Source organism: Mauremys reevesii, linkage group 23, assembly GCF_016161935.1.
Source record: "Mauremys reevesii isolate NIE-2019 linkage group 23, ASM1616193v1, whole genome shotgun sequence".
NCBI lineage: Eukaryota > Metazoa > Chordata > Testudines > Geoemydidae > Mauremys > Mauremys reevesii.
In genome coordinates, this window is record NC_052645.1 from 136682 (window position 1) to 162072 (window position 25391).

Consider the following 25391-nt stretch of genomic DNA (forward strand, 5'->3'; position numbering starts at 1 on the left):
GTGTTTTCCTTTCCCATCTTTCCTTGTGTTTTACATTGATTGCTGGGTAATAAATGGTGTTTGCTTGAAGCACATGCAATGAGGAGTGGGTCAGGGAAGTGCCCAGAGTGGGGACACTGTAGCCCTGTTCAAGTGATCATGACAAGATTGGGGGTCATCAAACCCCCCAGGATTCCTGGGCCCAGCTTGTTGGGGTTACGAGGTCTCTGCCACACAGGAGAGTAGAAAGAGCCTCCTTGGGGTCAGGCAGCCTCTGGGTAAGGGGGTGGGGACTCAGATCCTTCCGCCAGCCAATTCCACCGGGGTCGTGTATAAACCAGGGAAGTTCCCCACAATAGCCAGACCTGAACCCCCTGTACACTTGTGCTCTGTCCTCATTGCTTCTCTGTCTCTCTTCCCCCCATCTCTGCTGCCCCCCCTCTGGGCTTTCTCAGCACCTGGCCCCACAGCGCTTCCTGCCAGCCAGAGACTGCATGTTTTATGCCTGCTCCTGTGGATGTGGCCTCTCTCCTGATTCCTGAGGAAAGGAACCTTTCCAGGAAATGGCCACAGCTTCTGGAAATCCGCATGTGGCTGGTGGACAGCACCAGGAATCATTTGGCTCCTGGCACACAAGGCAACTTAAAAGCTGAGCACCCAGACAGGGGCTTGAACCTTGGACCCTTAGAGTAATAACCTGATACTCTACCAACTGAGCTACCTGGGCTTGGCGAAACCATTTTCACCGTTCACCACAAGAGTGAGCAGGCAGGCAAAAGAGAGGCAAAAAAAGTCCCAGGAACCCCTCCTCTTTCTGCACAGCCACTGCCTGTCAGCAGGATTCCTCCTCCTCCTGTGCCTCAGTGTGACTAAATCTCCACACCTAGACAGCCGGTCCATCCGCTGCACCCCAATCCCCCATGCCTGAGCCTCCCTGTCAAAACCCTGCACCTAGACCCATAGAATTAAGTCTCACGTGTCGCTGGGAACTCGACTTCTTGTGCCCAGAGAGTCTCGGCCCCCTCAGCAGATGACCTGAGAAACACAGTGTCCATCTTCTCTAAAGAAGTACTTGGAGAGGTTTTTCTAGTGTCACCATGTGGCCTAATGGATAAGGCATCTGCGTGTGGATCAGAAGATTGAGGGTTTAAATCCTTTGGTGGTTGTGTTTCTGCAGTTTTACCGTTGTGCTGAACGTCCTGCTCCCTTCAGGGCTGGAACCTCTTCTTGGCCTCTCAGGCCAATGCTCTGGCTTCAGCTAGAGCCCCGGGAAGGAGTTGGGGGTTGGGTGTCACAAAGGCTGGGGCATGAGCCCCAGGTGCTTCCAGTCTCGCCTTTGCCCTTCCTGACTTGCCAAAGAAAGTGGGCGTTTGGCATGGCAGGGAGCAGCCTGGCTGGGAGTTTTTGTGCCTGTCTGAAGGCCACACATAGGCATGGTCCTGCCCTCCTCTAGCCGTGACCTCAGTTGCTCTGTGGCTTTTAAGCCTTCCCTTCCCAGACGCCTCTGCTCCAGGTGCCCAGAGGAGGAGAGGTGTTGCTGGGTCACTTTTACAGATGCCCCTTCCCTGGTACTGCCCTTGCTCAGCTGCGCAGAGGAGCTTCCATCCCCAATCCCTGCCTGTCACTGCCCAGCAGCCCTCTGGCACCATTCCTGAGGGCTGCCCTTCCTCACTCTCTTCCTGCCGTGTTGGGAAAGGCAGCTCCCATCTCTCCTTGTTAAAGGTCAGGTAGGCCAACTAGGGGCAGAAGCCCATTCTATGTTTTCCTACTGCAGAGCCCAAGCTCAGGAACTCACCTTGGGTGCAGGCACTGCTGTGCTCCCAGGAAACAAGCCACCCCTGCACAAAGAGGGATGAAAGGGCCTGTAAAAGCCTGGGATTGAGCCAAGGACTTCTAGATCTTCAGTCTAACGCTCGCCCAACTGAAATACTTTGGCAGATACATGGTAATATTTTGGCCTGTTGCTTCTCTGTCTGGGATGTTTTTGTCAGCAGTTGCACAGGAAAAGGACAGGAAAACGAACGGCTGCTCCACACCCCCACCGGAGGAACCCGACGCCCTTAGCTGTGGGGAGTAAGAAGTGGCTGTTGGCTGACAGGGCCTGTCCCCCAGGAGCTGGAACAGCAGCTGCCGCCTCCCCTTCGGCTCCAGGCTGTGGGAAATGCTCATTGCCTGGCTGCATGGGCGGCTGCTGCTCCGTGCTCTGGAGAGCGTCTGTATTGCTCTGCCAACCCCCCGTCTTCACTGCGCCAGTCTGGTAAGGTCCCAAGTGCCCCCTCCGGCCTGGCAGCTGAGAGTCTGTGCAGACATCAGCCCCCCTGCCAGCCCCACAGACAGCAGCAGCGCCAGCCCCCCAGCACCACAGGGGCACTCAATGCACTTCCTGTGGGGAAATGGCTCCTTGGCGTCCAGCTGCTAGAGTGAGAGCCAGGAGAGAGCAGTGTCTGGCTCAACGTGGGGGAGAGAAGAGACCTGGTGAGTGCGGATCTCCCTCAGCCTCCCCCGCAAGGCTGGTCAGTTGTATTGTCACTGTGATAGTTAGTGCTTCCCTTCAGGGCCGGCCCTAGAGGGGTGTAGGGCCCACGACAAATCCCCCCCCCTTTCTGTACCAGGCCCTGCACTCACTCCACCCCTTCCCCAAACCCCACCCCTGTCCCCTCCGGCCCCATTCCTCTCCCTCTCCCACCTCTTCCTGTCTCTTGCTCCTCCCTCTCCCCGCCCAGCACCTCCTGCACCCCACTGAACAGCTGATCACTGGCAGGTGGGAGGTGCTGAAGGGGAAGAGGAGGAGCTTGTCAGCAAGGCCTGTAGTGGGGGTGGGGGGGCAGCTGGCTGCCAGTGGGCGCTGAGCACCTATTTTTTCTCTGTTGGTTCTGCAGCCCCGTAGCTCCCATGGAGTCGCTGACTCAGCTCCTTTCACACCCTAGAGAGAGGAGCAGAACCAGGGCTATGGCTGATCTATGGGGCACCAGGTGAGTGGCAGAGGCTTCAGGGGCTGAGAGTTTGCCTGACACCTCAGGGACACAGTGTGAGGGGGTGTCCCAGGGATCTATGAAAGGAGCAGAACAGGATTTACTTGGGGAGAGAATTGAGAGCGTCTCAGGGGGTTGTACAGACGTGTTGCTCAGGTTAGAGACTGGCTAAAAACCAGACATTGCTGTGAGCAGGATTCAAACCTGCACAGAAGAACCTGATTGGATTTTAATCCCAACATCTTAACCACTCGGCCATCACAGCTAAGAACACAAAACTCCCCCAATGCCAGCGAAACTGGTAAAGAATCCCAATGCCCAGGCTTGAAGTCATCTGAACTACAGAATTCCCACCACAAACCTGGCTCCCAAAGCACAGGGGGGATGTGGGGTTTGTTCTGTTTGCTTAGCCAGGTGCCACAGGAGTCTTTGCTGCTTTTACAAATCCAGACTAACACGGCTACCCCTCTGATACTCTTAGTGACACTCTCCGATGGATCCCCATCCTCCACTCACCATGAGGTAGGTAGGAGCGGATCATTATTATCCCTACTTGAAAGAGGGAGAAGTTAAGGCTGAGAAAGGAGAATTGACTTGTCTTAGGTCACACAGCCAGCCAGTGGCAGAGTTGGGAATAGGACCTAAGAGCCCTGATTTTCAAACTAACCATCAGAACTTGAATTTCACACATTGAATGACCTGAATAAAAGTGCTCTCAGATGAGCTCCAGACCAACAACAGTGTGCAGTAATTATTCAGCAAGTATTTGAGGAGAACTGCAATGTTAGAGAGAATCATGAACTGCTCAGAGACCATTAATGCAGCGAAGCAGCAAAATTTGTCAAACGTATAACAGGTTATGACTTATTTCCTTGGGCTTAAAAGAGAACAGCAAGGACCTGAGTCTCCTCCCTGTCAATAACCCCCTGCTCAGCCAATCAGGGTAGAGACTGAGGACGGGAGGCTGAGGGTTCTCACCAGAGAGCCCAAAGGATGGCCCAGGTCACTGATGGAGATCACTGCCCGAGCACTATTTCAGCCCCACATTTTGGGTGGACCTCCCACAGTGGGAGCTGCAGAGCACTCCCCCACAACACACACACACACACACGCACACACACACAGCTCCTGGTGTTGGGAGGAGAACAGGTGAAAGGACAAAAGAAGCAAGAGACGAAGAGAAAGGAGGGAGGGATGGATGGAGGAAAAGGTGAAACAAAAAGGACAAACCCTAATGACCCCAGTGGTTCTAAGGGACAAAATCCCAGGTGCGGAATAAAATTCTGCCTCTTAAGCTAGTGTTTTCCGTGCCTAAAATTCAACTGTCACCAGATGGACCAGACTGAACAGGTTTCAAACCTTGAGGAGGCTCTTACCTTCTAAACAGGGATGGCTGTTTTCTAGTAAAATCACTAAAAGGAAGGAGAGAACTCAAAAGAGGTTCCTCCTGGCGCTCACGTCCGTGAACCCGAATACTCTCTCAGTTCTCAAAGAGAGACCTGGAGAAGGAGACTTGCTGAAGCAAAGCCACAGGGGTCTCTGAGGTTTCCCTGGCCCCTCGCCCCTGTCCTGCCTGGCTGATGTCAGCATCTCTCTGTGAGGTCACCACCTCCCCACCACCTTTGACCAATAGTCTGAGGTCCTGCAAAAGGCCTTTGTGATGTCACTGCCACACCCCTCCCTTGCTGTGCTAATGTCCTGCCCCTGGCCAGGCACTTTGGATGTTTGAGCTACTCCCTGTGGATCACCCCATTCAAGGAGCGTTCGTTCTAGGCAGCAAGCCGGCTAGACAGGAAAACATCAGACGCTGCTCCCAATGCTACACTCAGTTTTTCAGAAATTAGTTGACTTTATGGCTAGAAGAGACCATTAGAGCATCTAATCTGACCCCCTGCATATCACAGGCCTCCTGTATGACACAATAGCTATTTTTGGGGCAAACACATTCCAGAAAGGCATCTAGTCTTCCTTAAATGACATCAGGAGATGATGAATCCACCACTTTCCTTGGTAGCTTCTTCCTGTGGTGAATCATCCTCGCTGTTGAATATTTGCGTCTTATTTGTAATATGAATTTGTCTTTTTTCACCTTCCAGCCACTGGGTCTTGTTATACCTTTCTCTACTAGATTCAAGAGCCCTTTCATACCCAATCTTTTCTCTCCATTAAGGCCCTTCAACACTTCAATGAAATCACCTTTCAATCTTCTTTTGATAAGCTAAACAGGTTGAGCTCGTTCAATAGCTCACTAGAAGGCATTTTTCTCCAGCCCTCAGAACATTTATTGGCTCTTTGGTTATCAGACTCCTGAACTGCAGCTGGATGTGGTTCTTGTTCTTCTGCGCAGCACAGCTCCTGGAGAAGAGGGATCTGCAAATGTACATTCATATGATACCTTTGTTTAATTGATGAAAACATAAATTGACACTTAGGGTATGTCTACACTACAAGACTATTTCAAATCAACTTAATTCGAATTTGTGGAATTGACCTTATGAAGTCGAAGTTGTGTATACACACTAAATACACTAGTTCGACTGTGTGAGTCCACAGTAACGGGGCCAGTGTCGACTTTGGAAGCGGTGCACTGTGGGAAGCTATCCCACAGTTCCCGCACTCCCCGCTGCCCATTTGAATTCTGGGATTTCCCCCCAATGCATGCTGGGGGGAAAAATGTGTCGAGGGTGGTTTTGGGTAACTGTCATCATTGAACTGTCAATCACGCCCTCCCCCCCCCCCCCCTTGAAAGCACCTGCGGGCACTCTGTTCGTGCACTTTTCTGCTCAGTGACAGCGTGGGCGCCACAGCACTTTGAGCACGGATCCCACTGCAGTTATGGCCGTTGTCAACTCCTGGCACCTTATCGTCCACCTCTTCCACAGTCAGCTGCTGAGAAATCGGGCTACTTTTCAATGGTGCTGCGAGCACTGGTGGACCATGGGGGACGTTTTACCAACATCAACGTCGGGTGGCCAGGCAAAGTTCATGACGTGCATGTTTTCAGGAACTCTGGTCTGTTTAGACGCCCGCAGGAAGGTAGTTTCTTCCCGGACCACAAAATAAGTCTTGGGGATGTGCAGATGCCTATAGTGATCGTCGGGGACCCAGCCTACCCGCTAATGCCCTGGCTCGTGAAGCTCTGTGCAGGCGCCTTGCACAGCGACAAGGAACTTTTCAAGTACCAGCAAGCAGTGAGCAGTGTGACCTGTGACTGTTCAGTTTCTTTACAGAGAAGCTGAACCTGCCCCTGTTTCTTTACCAAGTGACTGTTGACTAGCATCTGCAGTTACATACCCCGCCCACCCCGCTTCCCCCACTTCCAACACACGTTTAAAAATAAAATACATGTTCCACTGTAACTTTACAAAGGTTTCTTTATTGATGACTTTGCGTTACAGGGTTGAAACTGGGACACGGACTGTGCTGGGTAGGGTGTGCAGTGATGTAAAGACCGCCTGTAAACTCGAGGAATGACAGGCTCCTGCTCCCAGAGCGGTCTGCAGTGCCGGACTGGATGTTTCAACGGAGCCTGCCATCCCTCCTTTTTGGGACTCTGTGTGCGGGGACTATGTGGCCTTTTGGCGGGGGAGGACGGATACAGATTCCTCTGCTGCGTGGCTCTGTGGTCCAGGACAGGGACCGTTGCATGAGATCTGTAACCCACCTCCCCCGCTACAAAGTCACGTACCCCCCCACCCACACAGAACCTGCAAACTACCTCCCATACCGACCAGGGTGCCTACTGACTGCAGTGTGTGTGTGACCTGCTGCTGATCCTGCCCCCATGTCTGTACCCTGGTAAAGGTGATTGTCCTGTCACATTACCAACCCCCTTCCCCCCCTTCAAACACAGTCTCCTCTAAAAGAACATGACGGAAACAGTAATTAACAGAAAAGTATTTTTTATTATCAACTAGACAGTTAGGGGATGAAACTGGGATGGGGGCTTGGGTGAGGCGGGAAGGAAAGGACTTCTCAAAATTTAGGGTATGAGAGCTTTTGGGTACTTGAGCACTCTGCTGGGGTGCAGTGACAGTTTACATGGCCTCTGGCGCCCCTCCTTCTGGTTATTTTGGGTGAGGGGGGTATGGGACTTTGTGGCGGGGGAGGGCGGTTGCAGATACACTGCAGAGGGGCTCTGTCCTCCTGCCGGAGGTCCTGCAGAACATCCACAAGGCGCCGGAGCGTGTCCATTTGCTCCCTCATTAGTCCAAGCAGCGTTTGAGTCGCCTGCTTGTCTTCCTCACGCCACCTCTCCTCCCGTTCGCTGTGTGAGCGCTGGTACAGAGAGAGGGTCTCCCTCCACTGGCTCTGCTGGTCCGCCTCATCTCGGGAGCACCCCATAAGTTCAGCGAACATCTCGTCCCCTGTCTTTTTCTTTCGCCGCCTAATCTTTGCCAGCCTCTGTGAGGGGGATGCTGTGGCAGGTCTGGAGACAGTCGAAGCTGTGTGATGGGAAAAAGGGAGTGAATTCCTTGCAAAGATAAATGTTTGCGAACAATGAACACAGTCTAGTCTGTCTCTGTGAATTCTGGGTTGAGATCCCAGTGCCTGATGGGGCAAAAACCATTTTCACGGGTGGTTCTGGGTAAATGTCGTCAGTCATCCCTTCCTCCGGGAAAGCTACAGCAGACAATCATTTCAAGCCCGTTTTCCCTGGATTGCCCTGGCAGACACCACAGCGTGGAAACCATGGAGCCTATTTTGCCTTTTGTGCCTGGCACCGTATGTGTACTAGATGCCGCTGACAGAGGTGGTCCAGCAGCGCTACACAGCAGCATGCTTTTACTTTTGCATCATAGCAGAGATGATTACCAGCCATACTGTACCATCTATCATACCATACCATAAATTGGTAATAAGATGGGTGTGGTTACCAGTCTTTTTGCACTGCACCATTTGCTGCTGTCATAAGTGCCCCTGGCTGCTCTTAGCCAGGGGCACAAAAGCCAAAATTGGGAATGATTCCCTGAGTCAATTTCTCCTTTTTGGTATGTAAAAATAGAATCAGGCCTGCCTAGAATATGGGCAAGTGTACTAGAGAACCACTGTATCATAGAACCAGAGAGCACAGCTGCTCTGTGTCAGATCCTGCATAGATTATGAGCTGAATGCTATTCACAGGGGGTGCTCCTGCAACAACCCCACCTGTTCATTTCATTCTTCCCCCAGCCTTCCTGGGCTACCATAGCATTGTCCCCCCACTTGTGTGATGAAGTACTAAAGAATGCAGGAATAAGACACAGTGCCTTGTTAGTGAGAAATGAGTGGAAGGCAGCCTCCAGTTGCTACGATAGTCCAGATAGGACATTAAGGGGTGTGGAGGAGAGGAGCCCAGCATCCTGCTACTAGTCCAGGGGCAATTGAATCTTTTCTTTACACATGAAGGGTGGGGGCTGATGAAGCTCAGCCCCCTGTTGCTATGATGAGGACGGTTACCAGCCATACTGCACCATCTACCAGGAAAAATTAGGGCCAGGCGCCCTTGATTGATCTCACTGATGCTAGTACGCATGGTTACCAGTCCTTTTGCACTGCCCCATGTGCCAATAGGCTGATGATGATGATGATGATGATGATGGATATCAGTCATATTGTACCATCAGTCACCCATGGCAAGGGGGGAGGGAGTGAGGATGTCAGTGTTTAGTGCTGCAGCATCCCGTCTATCTTCAGCATTCAGTAAAGATACGGTGACATGTAAAAGCATCAACAGAGGATTGTTTTCCCTTTCACTTCTGGGGGGGGGGGGTGCGTAAATTGCCGAGCTATGCCCTGACCCACCGCGGACACTGTGTTTGACCCTAGAAGCATTTCGATCTCAGCCAAGAATGCAAATGCTTTTCGGAGACAGCAGGAACTGTGGGATACCTTGCGTCCTCAGTCCCCCCTCCCTCCATGAGCATCCATTTGATTCTTTGGCTTTCCGTTACGCTCGTCACGCAGCAGCGTGCTGAGTCTGTGCTATGCCGTCTGTCCGGAGTTTTTTGAAAAATACTTTGGACCAGGCGTAACATTACAGTAATTCCCCTAATTAGATGCAGGACTCTCCGAGCGAGATCACCCTGAGGATGGTCACTGAAGGAGATAGAGAGCGCATGCTGCGTGAAAGCCAGCACAAACCAGGGCCCTATGCAGCCGTGCTCGGGGAGGCAATGCTCCCTGAGTACCTCATGAAAGCCTCGCACGGAAAAGTGTGCTACCACGGAGCACCCAATAAGGCAGCTCTCCCCAGGAACCTCCTGCGGAGGCTTTTCGATTACCTCCAGGAGAGCTTCGTGGAGATCTCCCAGGAGGATTTCTGTTCTATCCCCATATATAGAGAGACCTCCTTTTCACATACTTCAGATTCCTGTTATATTAAGAATAAAAGTTTACATGGTTAAAGCACTTACCGAGTGATCCTTCCCCTGATTCAGGATCCGGGTTAATGGCCAGGGAGGGTTGGTAGGGGATCTCCGTGACAGTGATGAAGAGATCCTGGCTGTCGGGGAAACCAGCGTTGTAAGCGCTGTCGCCTGCCTCGTCCTCCACAAACCCTTCCTCATCTTCCCCATCCGCAAACATTGTCGAGGAACTGGCCGTCGACAGTGTCCCATCGTCAGAGTCCATGGTCACTGGTGGGGCAGTGGTGGCAGGCTCCATAGCGTCCGTTTGCCGCTTTGATTTTTTGGTAGCCTTGTCTGTGGTCATTGATTTTCACGCAGCGCTGTGTTGCATCCCGGCTGTATCCTCTGTCTGTATCATGGCTTTGGAGACCTTCTCGTAGGTCTTTGCATTCCGTTTGTTGGAGCGCAGCTCCGAGAGCACAGACTCCTCGCCCCACACACCGATCAGATCCAAGAGTTCCCGGTCAGTCTATGCTGGGTCCCTCTTTCTATTCAGAGATTACATGAACTCCTCTGCTGGAGAGCTCTGCATTGCTGCCGGTGCTGCTGAGCTCGCCCCGATGTCCAATCACAAAATGAGATTCTAACTGTCCAGACAGGAAAAGGAATTCAAATTTTCCTGGGACTTTTCCTGTGTGGCTGGTCAGAGCATCCAAGCTCGGACTGCTGTCCAGAGCGTCAACAGAGTGGTGCAGTGTGGGATAGCTCCCGGAGCTACTAAGTTCGATTTGCAGCCACACCTAGCCTAATCCGAGCTAGCCATGTCGAATTTAGCACTACTCCCCTCGTCGGGGTGGAGTACCGAATTCAAACTAAAGAGCCCTCTAGGTCAAATTAAATGGCTTCCTGGTGTGAACGGGTGCACAGTTAATTCAAATTAACACTGCTAAATTCAATTTAAAGTCCTAGTGTAGACCAGGCCTTAGTCATCATCATCTTCTAGGTGCTTGGTAGAAGATGAGAATGACCTGGCTGAGTCACTCCTTTGTCTGCCCAGGCACCCCAACTGATTTCACTGAGATTGGCTAAAAGAGCACCTAGAAAGAGAAGAAGAAGGAATGATGATGGCTACTAATCATAACACACATCTGCTGCTAAAAGGCAACAAGTTGTTGCTGTGTAGCAATGCAGTCCCATGTCTGCCAGAATCCAGGAGACTGACGGTGATGGTGAGCTGAGCGGGCTCCATGCTTGCCGTGGTATGGCGTCTGCTCAGGTAACCCAGGAAAAAAGGTGTGAAATGATTGTCTGCTGTTGCTTTCATGGAGGGAGGGAGGGAGGGAGGGAGGGAGAGGGGGATCTGATGACATGTACCCAGAATCACCCACAACACTGTTTTTGCCTTATCAGGCATTGGGATATCAACCCAGAATCCCAATGGACGGCGGAGACTGCAGGAACTGTGGGGTAGCTACCCACAGCTACCCAATTTGCAATGCTCCGGAAGTCAATGCTCGCCTCGGTACTGTGGATGCAGTCCACTGACTTAATGCACTTAGAGCACTTTGTGTTGGGACACACACAATCAACTGTATAAAAACAATTTCTAAAAAACTAACTTCTATAAATGTGACCTAATTTCATAGTGTAGATAGACCCCAAGACACTTGATCACAGCCTTGGATAGATTAAGAGACTACTTACACTTTGGACTGGTCTACACTGGGGCAAGGGGGTGTCAATGTAAGATACACAACTTCAGCTACAGGAATAGTGTAGCTGAAGTTGATATATCTTATTTTGGATTATCTCCTGTTCTCACAGCACAGGATTGACAGCTGTGGCTCCCTCATCCACTCCATTTCCACCTCTTACCCTAGTAAAGTTTCAGAGTCAACAAAAGCACATTTGGGGATTGATTTATTACATCCAGACAAAACACAACAAACCAAAGCCCAAGCAATCAATTGTCACCCACCAACCCAGTGGAGAGTGTGAATATACCCTTTGATCAAGGGTCAACTGAAATATATTCAGGTACTGATTTATTACATCTAAACAAGACACAATAAATCAAAGCCCAATAGACCAATTATTATCACCCCCCAAGTCAGTGGGAATATACCCTTTGATCTAAGCTCTAAAGAGCCAAGCATCACTGCTGACACCTTTGGATGTTACACAGCCCCTCTGCCCCCACCGCTTTTTACCTCGCCATGACGAGCTCCCAGACACGCACCAAACACCATTCACATGACTTTGAGAACTAGGTAACTCTAAGTGAGGATCACTTCACAGAAATGACGCCAATGGAGAACTTCAAAGCAAGAACTATTAAGGCACAATTCTGTTCAAAGCCAGAGAAGTCTTTTAGCCTCCTTCCTCTTGCTGGTTTCTCTCCTTCCTTCAGTTCAAAGACAGTTCCCTGTACACTCCTAGTTTGCACAAACCCACCCACTGACCTGTGACTAACAATCTCTCACTGCTAACTCTAATAGGAAAACAGGCCAAAGAAGGTGTATGCAAGCACTATTCCGCAGCCCCAATGCTCTTTTCGGTTCCTTCCCACAGAACTTTCACTCCATACCAGTCCAGTTCCTTGCTGTTGCTTGTCTAACCACTGCCTGCGTGTGCTATACCGTACCCTGAGCTGATTCCTGGCTTTTGTGCTCAATACAGCCTTACCTGTCTGTGTCGCTGTGGCGCAATGGGTCAGTGTGTTTGGCTGTTAATTAAAAGGCTGGTGGTTTGAGCCCACCCAGGGACTGTGATAAGCCCATCCTGTTTCCTTGCTTCCCTGAGGCTTATGGGTAGCCTCAAAGGTCCTGTTTTGCTGCCTCTTGGCCTCAGTGCTTTCAGCTGGTGGCCCGAAGAGCGGGCTGGATGCCATTCAGAAACCCATCTCCCAGCAGCCATGCCGGAGGCTCAGGCTTAATCCTCAAAGCCGAGCACAAAAACTTTCAGCCGGGAACATTTCGCTCCCTTCCCGCCTCTGCCCAAGCAGTGAGGGAGAAGCGGAGGAGACAGGCCGGCTCAAAGACGCCTCCCTCCCACTTCCCTGTACGCTGTGCAAAGCTCTTGGCCTGCCTCATGCCTCGTCAGGAAAGCACGGCCATGCAGCCCAAGCCTGAGTCACGTCCGCGGCCTGGCCCACCCCGGCTGACGGCCGCGCAGAGCCACGCGAGTCAATGGCAGGTCGAGTCGGGAGCCTCGGCTCTTTCCCCTGACAGCCACACACACAGCACTGCCCAGCGCCCCGAGAGCCTCCCTCGTGTTCTCCTGCAGCAGCCGCCTGCCGGTGTGGGTGGGAAAAGGGGACCAGGAAGCACTGCAGCCTCATTCCGGGACAGGAGGCCCTTGCCACGCCCAGGCCTGCCTCTTGCCTTCAGCCCAGGCAGCCAGAGGTGCCGGGGAGCTCCTTGGCAGGCCGCCACTTCGCCTCAGCCACTTCTTGCCTCATGGCCTAGGCTCTTGGGGCTCTGCTGGTCACCGGCTCGCTGGAAGGCCCAGAGGGAAAAGAAACAAGCACACGCCTAGCAGAGGATGGTTCCGATCCATCGACCTCTGGGTTAGGGGCCCAGCACACACCCACTGTACCACTCTGCTGGCTTTTAACTTGCTTGCCACCCAGCCGCCACTATCCAGATTAGTGCCTTACGCGCTCTCGCACTGGCAGGCAGCTGTGCAGGCTGCTAGGCAGCTGCCCTGTAACAGGAGTTTACAGCTTATACAGGGTAAAAGGGATCTATTTGGGGTTTGGACCCCATTGGGAGCTGGGCAGCCGGTTTAAGATCGGGTGGCGTAAGGAATACACAATCTGCAATAGCCCCGACTGGGGGTAAAGGGCTTCGGTGTGTGGAAGGGTGCAGGGTTAATTCGGTTTAACGCTAAATTTGGTATAAACGCGTAGTGTAGAGCAGGCCTAAGGGGGATCTCTGGGGAACAGACGTCATTGCTTTAAGAGCGGATTGCTTACTGCGTACTTCTCTTCTGAAGCACGTCAGCACCTTCAGCTCTTGCAATGCTGCTGCTTGTACGTAACTGTTCTGATGCGTCATTCCTACGTAGCCAGTTCCAGTTTGTTAGTCCCGCCTCTATGAGTACCAGCTATGGAAGAAATATCTGATTGGCTGAAGGGGTGTTCCTCTGGTAGTTAGAAGAAGTGATTGGTGAAATTCGGGAAGACGTTTGTAACAGAAGCTAAAGAGGCATTTAAAAAAGTTTCTTCATATGTTAGGTGCCACAATGAGACATGCATACAAGGTGCTGTTTGTCAGTCTGGCTGTCTCTGTGATCATAGGGAGATTTGATTAATTAAATTACACACTGTAACCACTAAATATAGGCACTTTAGACGTTAGACTATAGCCGTGGAGGGTTGTTTTAACACAAAGTGATTGGTCTCCCAAAGTAGGAGGATGAGTTAAAGTACTTTTTCTTGAGTTTAAAGCGAGTAAGCAGTATTGCTTTGATGCAGTTGTTGTCTGTTATTGATGATTTTTCTTTCTTCCCTCTGGGGAAGTAGAAGGGAAAGAACACAGACTGAGTGATTAGTCTGTATAAACTACATTAAAACACATTTTTTTGAAGTTGGTGTTTAATTTTTGTTTCTGATGTGTATATATAGAGAAGGGATGTAGTGATTGTAACTAATATTATTACTTCTGTATTGTGAGAGGATGTGGGTGTTTTTCAGCGAGTTTTCCAATAGCATGAAGAAGAAAATGCAGTGTAAAATACAACAGTTTTTATTTAAACAGTTGCTTAATTGAACTTCTAATTGCTTGAACTTCTAAGTCCACCTTTTTATGCAGTGTCCCTCTCTTTTGTCCTCCCTCGTTCTAGTTTAAAGTTATAGGCTCATGGATATTAATTCTGCAAGTTCTCTCCACTTTCCACTTTTTCTTCTTTTCTCCACCCTCTCCCCCATTTCGAGTAGCCCCTATTTCTACCCCTAATGCTCTGCCAGTTCGTTGGTATGCAACTTTCTGAGAGCCTCTCTGAGCCCTTAGTACAGGCTGTAGGGTGGAAGTGGGGGAGGAGAAAATGGGACCCACAGAACCCCTGGCAGGTAAGGGGACTGGGAGAGCTTGACTTGGGAAGGAGGGAGGAATGGGGGAGAAGAGGCAAATAGGGGTGCACACAATCCCTACATGGGGAGTACACAAAGACCCCAGCATGGGGGAATAGAGGGAACACAGAGTCCCTGCCATGGGGAAGTGGGAATGGGGGTGTGAACTGAGCCTTTGGTGTGGGAAGAAGTGTGGGGAACTTGGTATGGGGAGAATAAGGGTGCAGAGATTCTCTGGTAAGGGATGAGATTGGGGGAATTTCAGGGAGTCCCTAAAAAGAGTGGGATGGGAGAGGGCACATAGGGAGCTTGTAGGAGTGAATTGAGGGGTGCTAGGAGCCTCTGGGGCGGGCAATAAACTCGACCTGTACAAACTACAAAGTGTGCTCCCCCCACTGCTGTGAAGAACGTGGCCATCTGCTGACAAAAAAAGCTGTTTGCAAAAGGTACGATCCATTTTCTTTCGTGACCACTTGTTTTAAAAAACGAGTCATTACGACGTTAATCAGGGTAGCCGGGGATTGGCAGCAGGGAGGGTGTCTTTGCAGGAGAAATGGCTGGCGCTTAGCTAGAGACGTGCTTCCGAAAGGGATTGTTGGAGGATGATTTTTACCATGTTTTCTTCCAATCAGGCACCGAATAGGCGGGATTGCTAGAATGCAGCTGCTGTCTGGCGCTGATGCCCGCTGCTTCTTCCCGCTAGAGAAGCAGGCGGGAGACAGCATAGACTTGGGGGTGGGGGGGTTGTATTAAACCAATGAATGCAAAAGCTTTAAAATAGGACTTTTTAAATTATGCTTTGGGAAGTTTATAACAGCTGGTTTTGTTTCTAAATCTATAGAATACTTAGTTTTTCTATGTGTTGTGAGGGGTTTGCTCACTCAGCCTTTCTTTTTATTTGTTTGTGGTGAGGGATTTTGAAAACCAGTTTAGAAATCAGTGGGAATTGAGTGTCCAGATCACTTGTATGGCTTTGAAAATTCTCCTACAGGCAGTTTTAAGCCTTTGCCTTTTCCCACTTTTCAGGAGAAAGAGAGTGTAGTTAAATACCTGTTACACCTCTACAGATGGTTACCGAACACTCTCCAGGAAGGCGAACATGTCCAGCACCTGACTCCGATGCCAGCTCTCTCTAACTTTCATTCAGGACTATTTGGCTGGGCTCACTGACAGTTATTGATATTTAGATCGCTATGAATTCTGGGTGCTGCTGTTTCAAGGGGGGAAATCGTGGCGATATACTTGCAGAACTAGAGACTTGCTGTCTCCTGAATACACCGTGCCCGGCGTTGAGGACTTGTGCTGAGAGCAGCAATTGAACCAAATCCCGCTGCTCGGCCTCCGCTTTGCAGCATGTAAATGGTTGCGGTTGCACTAGTACGATGTAGGGGCATCAGGGGCGGCTCTATAAATTAGGCCGCCCAAAGCAGCGCGGTGCGCTGCGCCGTCCTTCCCCGGTCCCGCGGCGGGTGCCGTGGTCCCGCGGCTCCAGTTGAGCTGCGGCAGGCATGCCTACGGGAGCTCACCCGGAGCCGCGGGAAGAGGGGACCCGCCGCAGGCATGCCTACGGGAGCTCAACCGGAGCCGCGGGAAGAGGGTACCCGCCGCGGGCATGCCTACGGGAGCTCAACGGGCAGCGGGAAGAGGGGCCCCGCCGCAGGCATGCCTTCGGGAGCTCAACCGGAGCCGCGGGAAGAGGGGACCCGCCGCGGGCAGGCGTCCGGGAGCTCAACCGGTGCCGCGGGGAGAGGGGACCCGCCGCGGGCATGCCTGCGGGAGCTCAACCGGAGCCGCGGGAAGAGGGGACCCGCCACGGGCATGCCTACGGGAGCTCAACCGGAGCCGCGGGAAGAGGGGACCCGCCGCGGGCATGCCTGCGGGAGCTCAACCGGAGCCGCGGGAAGAGGGGACCCGCCACGGGCATGCCTACGGGAGCTCAACCGGAGCCGCAGGAAGAGGGGACCCGCCGCGGGCATGCCTACGGAAGCTCAACCGGAGCCGCGGGAAGAGGGGACCCGCCGCGGGCATGCCTACGGAGCTCAACCGGAACCGCGGGAAGAGGGGACCCGCCGCAGGCATGCCTACGGAGCTCAACCGGGCCGCGGGAAGAGGGGACCCGCGCGGGCATGCCTACGGAGCTCAACCGAGCCGCGGGAAGAGGGGACCCGCGCAGTCATGCCTGGGAGCTCAACCGGGCGCGGGAAGAGGGGACCCGCGCGGGCATGCCTAGGGGAGCTCAACCGGGCCGCGGGAAGAGGGGACCCGCGCGGGCATGCCTAGGGAGCTCAACCGGGCGCGGGAAGAGGGGACCCGCGCGGGCATGGCTAGGGAGCTCAACCGGGCCGCGGGAAGAGGGGACCCGCCACGGGCATGCCTGCGGGAGCTCAACCGAGCCGCGGGAAGAGGGGACCCGCCGCAGGCATGCCTAGGGAGCTCAACCGGGCCGCGGGAAGAGGGGACCCGCGCAGTCATGCCTACGGGAGCTCAACCGGGCCGCGGGAAGAGGGGACCCGCGCGGGCATGCCTAGGGAGCTCAACCGGGCCGCGGGAAGAGGGGACCCGCGCGGGCATGCCTAGGGAGCTCAACCGGGCCGCGGGAAGAGGGGACCCGCGCGGGCATGCCTCGGGAGCTCAACCGGGCGCGGGAAGAGGGGACCCGCGGGCATGCCTACGGGAGCTCAACCGGAGCCGCGGGAAGAGGGGACCCGCCGCGGGCATGCCTACGGGAGCTCAACCGGAGCCGCGGGAAGAGGGGACCCGCCGCGGGCATGCCTACGGGAGCTCAACCGGAGCCGCGGGAAGAGGGGACCCGCCGCGGGCATGCCTACGGAGCTCAACCGGGCCGCGGGACGAGGGGCCCCGCCGCGGGCATGCCTACGGGAGCTCAACCGGAGCCGCGGGAAGAGGGGACCCGCCGCGGGCATGCCTACGGGAGCTCAACCGGAGCCGCGGGAAGAGGGGACCCGCCGCGGGCATGCCTAGGGGAGCTCAACCGGAGCCGCGGGAAGAGGGGACCCGCCGCGGGCATGCCTACGGGAGCTCAACCGGAGCCGCGGGAAGAGGGGACCCGCCGCGGGCATGCCTAGGGGAGCTCAACCGGAGCCGCGGGAAGAGGGGACCCGCCACGGGCATGCCTGCGGGAGCTCAACCGGAGCCGCGGGAAGAGGGGACCCGCCGCAGGCATGCCTAGGGGAGCTCAACCGGAGCCGCGGGAAGAGGGGACCCGCCGCAGTCATGCCTACGGGAGCTCAACCGGAGCCGCGGGAAGAGGGGACCCGCCGCGGGCATGCCTAGGGGAGCTCAACCGGAGCCGCGGGAAGAGGGGACCCGCCGCGGGCATGCCTAGGGGAGCTCAACCGGGCCGCGGGAAGAGGGGACCCGCCGCGGGCATGCCTCACGGGAGCTCAACCGGGCCGCGGGAAGAGGGGACCCGCGGGCATGCCTGCGGCAGCTCAACCGGAGCCGCGGGAAGAGGGGACCCGCCACGGGCATGCCTACGGGAGCTCAACCGGAGCCGCGGGAAGAGGGGACCCGCCGCAGGCATGCCTACGGAAGCTCAACCGGAGCGGGAAGAGGGGACCCGCGCGGGCATGCCTACGGAGCTCAACCGAGCCGCGGGAAGAGGGGACCCGCCGCGGGCATGCCTACGGGAGCTCAACCGGAGCCGCGGGAAGAGGGGACCCGCCGCGGGCATGCCTACGGGAGCTCAACCGGAGCCGCGGGAAGAGGGGACCCGCCGCGGGCATGCCTACGGGAGCTCAACCGGAGCCGCGGGAAGAGGGGACCCGCCGCAGTCATGCCTACGGGAGCTCAACCGGAGCCGCGGGAAGAGGGGACCCGCGCGGGCATGCCTAGGGAGCTCAACCGGGCCGCGGGAAGAGGGGACCCGCCGCGGGCATGCCTACGGGAGCTCAACCGGAGCCGCGGGAAGAGGGGACCCGCCGCGGGCATGCCTAGGGGAGCTCAACCGGAGCCGCGGGAAGAGGGGACCCGCCGCGGGCATGCCTGCGGGAGCTCAACCGGAGCCGCGGGAAGAGGGGACCCGCCACGGGCATGCCTACGGGAACTCAACCGGAGCCTCGGGAAGAGGGTACCCGCCGCGGGCATGCCTGCGGGAGCTCAACCGGAGCCGCGGGAAGAGGGGACCCGCCACGGGCATGCCTACGGGAGCTCAACCGGAGCCGCGGGAAGAGGGGACCCGCCGCAGTCATGCCTACGGAAGCTCAACCGGAGCCGCGGGAAGAGGGGACCCGCCGCGGGCATGCCTACGGGAGCTCAACCGGAACCGCGGGAAGAGGGGACCCGCCGCAGGCATGCCTACGGAAGCTCAACCGGAGCCGCGGGAAGAGGGGACCCGCCGCGGGCATGCCTACGGAGCTCAACCGGAGCCGCGGGAAGAGGGGACCCGCGGGCATGCCTACGGGAGCTCAACCGAGCCGCAGGAAGAGGGGACCCGCGCGGGCATGCCTGCGGAGCTCAACCGAGCCGCGGGAAGAGGGGACCCGCCACGGGCATGCCTACGGGAGCTCAACCGAGCCGCGGAAGAGGGGACCCGCCGGGCATGCCTACGGCAGCTCAACCGGAGCCGCGGGAAGAGGGGACCCGCCGCGGGCATGCCTACGGGAGCTCAACCGGAGCCGCGGGAAGAGGGGACCCGCGCGGGCATGCCTGCGGAGCTCAACCGAGCCGCGGGAAGAGGGGACCCGCCGCGGGCATGCCTAGGGAGCTCAACCGAGCCGCGGGAAGAGGGGACCCGCCGCGGGCATGCCTGCGGGAGCTCAACCGAGCCGCGGAAGAGGGGACCCGCCGCGGGCATGCCTAGGGAGCTCAACCGGAGCCGCGGGAAGAGGGGACCCGCCGCAGTCATGCCTACGGGAGCTCAACCGGAGCCGCGGGAAGAGGGGACCCGCCGGGCATGCCTGCGGGAGCTCAACCGAGCCGCGGAAGAGGGGACCCGCCGCGGGCATGCCTAGGGAGCTCAACCGAGCCGCGGAAGAGGGGACCCGCCGCGGGCATGCCTACGGAAGGTCCGCCGGAGCCAAATGCCGCCCCCCCGGGAAAGGGCCGCCCCACGCGCCTGCTTGGCGCGCTGGGGTCTGGAGCCGGCCCTGAGGGGCACCGAGTTTCCACTATGCTGGGGGGCTGCCCCCCTCCCCCGGCTCCTCCCAGGCCCCGCCCCCCCTTTCCCCAACGCCCCACTCCCACATTCAGCTCCTCTCCCTCCCCCCCTGTCAGCGGGCAGGAGGCGCTGGGGGAGCGCGAGGAGTGGAGGGGGCGGGGCTGCTGCTGGGCACTAATGACCCATCTGGTTCCCCCCCCCGGGATGCTCCAGTCTCGGAGCAGCCAGAGGCGGCGCCTGCCCCCGGTCACGTGACACGCGGAGTCTCTAGTGCCGGGAACCGGAGCGAACCAGCTGCAGCCCCGGGCGGGCAGAGCTGCGCCGGGCCGGGCTCCGCCTGCGGGGACACGGGCGCGGCACCGGCACGTGGCAGAGCAGAGCCGGTGAGAGGCGGGGCCGGTTCGGGCAGTAACAGCAAGAGGGTTTGATTGGTCGGTAGGAGCTCCGCATGCTAATGAGGAGGCGTGTTTCTGTAAATAGCGACATAAACCTCTTCTAATGGCCAGTGGGCTAAAGCTGCCTCGAGTGTGCTTCATGGCATGGGGACCTGGCTTTAGATTTGTGTCCTTTAGTTCCCAGGGGGTGAAACCCGCTGTATGAAAACACTCACCGTGGTGTAAAGCGTGTGCGCATTAGCCCTGGGTGTGTAGCCCGGTGGTTGTTAGCACTGTAGTTTTCAGTGATCAGATCATTACTATAGTTTCTGACTGTAGAAATATGTTTGAAAGTTTCTGATTTTGATGAACACCAGAAGAACTTACGGTGTCTTTTTTAAGTGTGAAGTTCGTGGGCCATGTTGTTTTTATGCACTTGCTGTCTTTTGTTGATGACCGTTCTTGTTTCCATTTTTGGGAAGTTAAAAAGAAGAAAACATTGAGCGAGTGGTTAGACCCTGTGAAGCTAATTTAAAAACATGTTTTGGGATTTTTCTGTTATTAATTTAGTTTTTGCTGATTGTCTGATTAATGGCAAATCTTAATTTGTTTTGATAGAATTTGGAAAAGAAGCAAGTCTTAAAAATGGGTGTTTTAAAGGTTTCTAATTCACTTCTTACCGAAATTTTTTACAATTCCTTTATGCTGCTGTATCTTTTTCTCTTGTAATCTATGTCAGAATTTAGGTAGGGTCCTGTGTCTGCACGTGCTCTTCCTTTCCCACTTTCTTCTCTGCTTTTCTTTTCTTCCCTTCCCATTTTTCTGGAAGCCCCTATTTTTACTCCTACTGCTCTGGCAGGGGGTATGCAGTTTTCTCTTGGCCCCAAGCACATCAGATGATCCACACAGGATCTGAGAGTTGCTGTCTCCTGGCCGTATAGTGGGTAGAGGGTGGAATGGGGAGAAAAGCGGCTCACACAGAGCCCCTGCCATTGGGGAGAATGGAGGACCTTGCTATGGGTGGAATCAAACACACAGAACCCCTGCTGTGGAGAAAGACTGGGGAACCCTGGAATGGGTGGAGGAGACAATGAAGGGCATGGGGGGGAGGGGTTTACATGAGGGATTTGCATATGTCAACATCTCCCATGCCCCACTGGGTGTTTTTCTTCCCATCTTATTTCTTCTCTTTTCTGTTACTTTTTTTTTCTGTCTGAGGTAAATGAAAAATCCACACCCTGAGAGACGTAGCTGAGCTGACCTAAACCCTCCTACAGTAACTCCTCACTTAAAGTCGTCCTGGTTAACGTTTCGTTATGTTGCTGATCAGTTAGGGAAAATGCTTATTTAAAGTTGTGTAATACTCCCTTCTAATGTTGTTTGGCAGCCCCCTGCTTTGTCTACTGCTTGCAGGAAGAGCAGCCTGTTGCAGCTAGCTGGTGGGGGCTTGGAACCAGGGTGGACCGGCAGCCCCCTATCAGCTCCCCACTCCCCTACCTTCCCTGTGCTGCAGCTGTCTCCAGTTCAGCTGTGTCCCTCCCCCCACTGCCATGTGCTGCTCCTGCCCTCTGCCTTGGAGTTGCTCCCTGAGACTCCTGCTTGCTGTGCCAGGGGGAGGGAAGGAAGAGGGGGGGCTAATAGGGTGTCCCCCTGCTCCTGCACCCTGCTTACCCCCAGGGGCGGCTCTACCTTTTTGGCCGTCCCAAGCAGTCATGCGCGGGAGGCGCCGCGGGAGCAGCGGACCTCCCGCGGGCATGACTGCAGAGGGACCGCTGGTCCCGCGTGGCTCGGCTGGACCTCCCGCAGCTGCGGACGGTTCGCAGGTCCGGCGGCTCCGCTTGAGCTGCCGCAGTCATGCCTGCGGGAGGTCCAGCCGAGCCGCGGGACCAGCGAACCGTCCGCAGTCATGCCTGCGGGAGGTCTACTGCAGCCGCGGGACGAGCGCCCCCTCCGCAGTCATGCCTGCGGCAGGTCCGGTCGTCCCGGGGCTCTGGTGGACCTCCCGCAGGCATGACTGCGGCAGGTCCACCGGCCCAGCCTGCCGCCCCCCTGGGAAAGGGCCGCCCCACGCGTGTGCTTGCCGCGCTGGGGTCTGGAGCCGGCCCTGCTTACCCCATCTTCCATAGAGCAGGGCTCAGGAGGGAGAGAGCTTGCAGCAGCTGGGGTCTCAGCAAGCTGATCTAATTAACAAGGCAGTGTACTTAAGGGAAATGTGCATATCTCCCTCCATTCCTGCTGCCTTGCAGAGTGAGAGAGTTAACCCTTGAGGGCTCAGCCAATTGCTAGTTCATCATTTAGCAGTAAGGGAAATATCCCACCCTCTGACTCCTCTACCTCAACCAAGCTTCACAATCATCATCACTGTGTATCAGTATTAAATTGTTTGTTTAAACCTTATACTCTTTTGTCTGGTGAAATTTTTTTCCCCTGGAACCTAACCCCCTCATTTACATTAATTCTTATGGGGAAATTGGATTCACTTAACATTGTTTCACTTAAAGTCGCATTTTTCAGGAACATAACTACAATGTTAAGCGAGGAGTTACTGTATAGACTGCTAGTTGGAAAAGGGAGAGGGGAGAGCACAGACTGAGTGGTTAGGCTTTGTATACTGAATAAAAGAAGGAGTTTTTTAGTGTACCAGAAATCTAGTTATGAGGAAGGTTAGATATAATAGCTTTATTTAGAAACTTGTATAACGCTTAGGTGCAGATAGTCTGGTTTTCTTTTTGCTGGGGTGGGTTTTGAGTAAATCATTAGTCTGCTTGGTTTCTTTCATAATCTGAAGTGGATTGAGCATCTAAATCCTTCTACTCCTCTCCCCTCCCCCTCAAATGTGAAGGGGAACAGCCTCAACCTTTTGTCTTATTCTGCTTTGTAGGAGAAAGATGCTCTATGTAAATAGTCATGATCCATTTAGGTTAATTCTTATGCTGAATGGCGGGTAGGAGAGGGTATAAATCATTGGAGACTCTTGCCCCACTCCTTGTGTGGCCTGTGTTTTTCTTTGTTTTAAAATGAGACTGTCTAGTTTTTATGTAAATATATTTGGGTGGTTTCACTCATATTTATATTGCTATGAATTTCATGGGCTCTTGTCTCACAGCAGACAAGGGGGAAAAGCCTGTGGCAATGGACTTTGCAAAATTATAGACTAGTGATTCTCAACCTGTGGTTCAGTCAACAGCTGCGGCCGATGTGGCATCCTCAGGGCCATACAGGTAGTATATAGTGTGTGGATTCTGCTCACGTAACACAGAGAAAGTTGCCTATGCAGCTCACAATAGTAAATAGGGTCAGATCAGAAGATATCTTCTTTCCAAGTAGGAATTATGCAGAGACGAACAACAGACCTAGTGCAGCTGTGTTGCCACTGTCTACTAGCCCTGAAATGGTTCAGAGTGCCTTGGGTCAAGTGGCACCAGTTCTAAAAGTAAGGGTGATTTAGTGCTGTGGTTCTCAAACAGGGGTATCCAATGGTCTTCCAGGGGGTACAGCAACTCATCTAGATATTTGCCTAGTTTTACAACAAGCTACATAGAAAGTGCTAGCAAATTCATAACAAATTAAAATTCATACATTGGTTTGTTTATACTGTTCTCTATACTATACACTGAAATGTAAGTACAATACTTATATTCAAGTGATTTATTTTTATAAATATTGCATCTGATTATGTAAGGCAGTAGTTTTTAAGTGAGGTAAAACTTGGGGGTATGCAAGAGAAATCAGACTCCTGAAAGGGGTACAGGTGTCTCTAAAGGTTGAGAGCCACTGACTTAGTGCAGGTACCACCGGTAACATAGAACCCTGCAAAAACTTCTAGTGCAGATGAATTTGAGAGCAAACCAGAGAGAAACAGCTGCGGAGCATGCTAGAAAGGGCTGACCTGTCCGCATTGTCTGTGCCTGACAGGCTGTCATGTGGTACGGAGGAGCCTGTGAGAGGTATCCCAAAGCAAGAGGGTTTGATTAGTTGCTAGGAGCTCCACATGCTAATCAGGAGGTGTGTGTCTGTAAATAGCGACATAAACATCTTCTAATGGCCAGTGTGCTAAAGCTGTCTCAATTGTGCTTAATGAAATGGGAACCTGGTTTTAGATTTTTGGTCTTTAATTCTCTGGGGGTGAAACCTGTTGTATGAAAACATTCACCATGGGAAGAAAGCTTGCGCACATTAGCCTGGGTGTGTAGCCGAGCACAGCTTTGTTAAGACTATACTTTCAGGGATCATTTTTATAGTTTGTAACTAGAGAAGTGTGGTTGAAAGTGTCTGACCTTGCTAACCACGATGAAGAGTTAAAGTGGTCTCTTCTGAGCATGAAGTGAGTGGATAGTGGTGCTTTAATACATTTGCTATCTCCTATTGATGAGTGGTCTTGCTTTCCTTTTGGGAAATTGAGAGGAAAAGAACACAGACTGAGTGGCTAGTCCTTATAAAACAAGTTTAAAAATAAATGTTTTGGGTTTTTTTTGTTATCTGAATTTATTTAAAGTTTTTGTGCAGTTCTGTTTAGTGGCAAGTCTTAATTTGATTTGATAGGATTTGGAAGAAAAGTAAAGGTAGTGTGAAAATGGTATTTTAAAGGTTTTTAATTCAGTACTTACTGAAAGTTTTTTTAAAATTTCTTTATGCTGCTCTCTCTTTTTTTCTTGTAACCTATTTAAGGATTTAGGTAGGGTCCTGTGTCTGCATGTTCTCTTCCTTTTCCACTTGCTTCTCCGCTTCTCTCTTCTTCCATTCCATTTTTCAGGAAGCCCCTATGTTTTACTTCTCCTGCTCTGGCAGGGGGTATGCAGTTTGCTCTTGGCCCCAAGCCCATCAGACAATCCACACAGGATCTGAAAGTAGCTCTCTCTTGGCCGTATAGTGGGTAGAGGGTTCTAAAGCTGTCTCAGGGTATGTCTACACTATGGGATTATTCCGATTTTACAGAAACCAGTTTTTGGAAACAGATTATATAAAGTCAAGTGAACGTGGCCACACTAAACACATTAATTTGACAGTGTGTGTCCATGTACTGAGGCTAGTATCAATTTCCGGAGCATTGCACTGTGGGTAGCTATCCCATAATTCCTGCAGTCTCACCCCCCCTTTCTGGAATTCTGGGTTGAGATACCAGTGCATGACGGGGCAAAAACAGTGTCATGGGTGATTCTGAGTAAATGTCGTCAGTCAATCCTCCCTCCGTGAAATCAACGGCAGACAATCATTTTGCGCCCTTTTCCCTGGATTGCCCGGGCAGACGCCATAGCATGGCAACCATGGAGCCCATTCAACCTTTTTTCACCGTCACTGTATGTCTACTGGATGGTGCTGACAGACATGGTACTGCAGTGCTACACAGTAGCATCCCCTTGCCTTTTGCAAATTAGCAAAGATAGTTGCCAGCCGCACTGTACTGTCTGCTGCTTTGCAAATTGACAATGACAGTTACAAGTTATACTGTACTATCAGCTGCTGTCATGGGTGCTCTTGGCCAGCCTCAGTAAGATCAGCTGGGGGTGCATGGACAAAAATGGGAATGACTCCCCAGGTCATTCCCTT

At 53.6% G+C, this 25391-nt stretch overlaps 2 non-coding genes and 1 pseudogene across 2 annotated transcripts; all 3 read left to right on the plus strand.

Moving 5' to 3' along the window:
* Nucleotides 1-13638: 13638 nt before the first annotated feature.
* LOC120389439 lies at nucleotides 13639-13831 on the plus strand (annotated as a pseudogene).
* Nucleotides 13832-20140: 6309 nt separating this feature from the next.
* LOC120389444 lies at nucleotides 20141-20356 on the plus strand. Its single transcript, XR_005590922.1, has one exon. It is a non-coding gene; the product is annotated as a small nucleolar RNA U3 (small nucleolar RNA).
* Nucleotides 20357-24054: 3698 nt separating this feature from the next.
* On the plus strand, nucleotides 24055-24271 carry LOC120389428. The gene has a single exon (XR_005590914.1). It is a non-coding gene; the product is annotated as a small nucleolar RNA U3 (small nucleolar RNA).
* Nucleotides 24272-25391: the final 1120 nt, after the last annotated feature.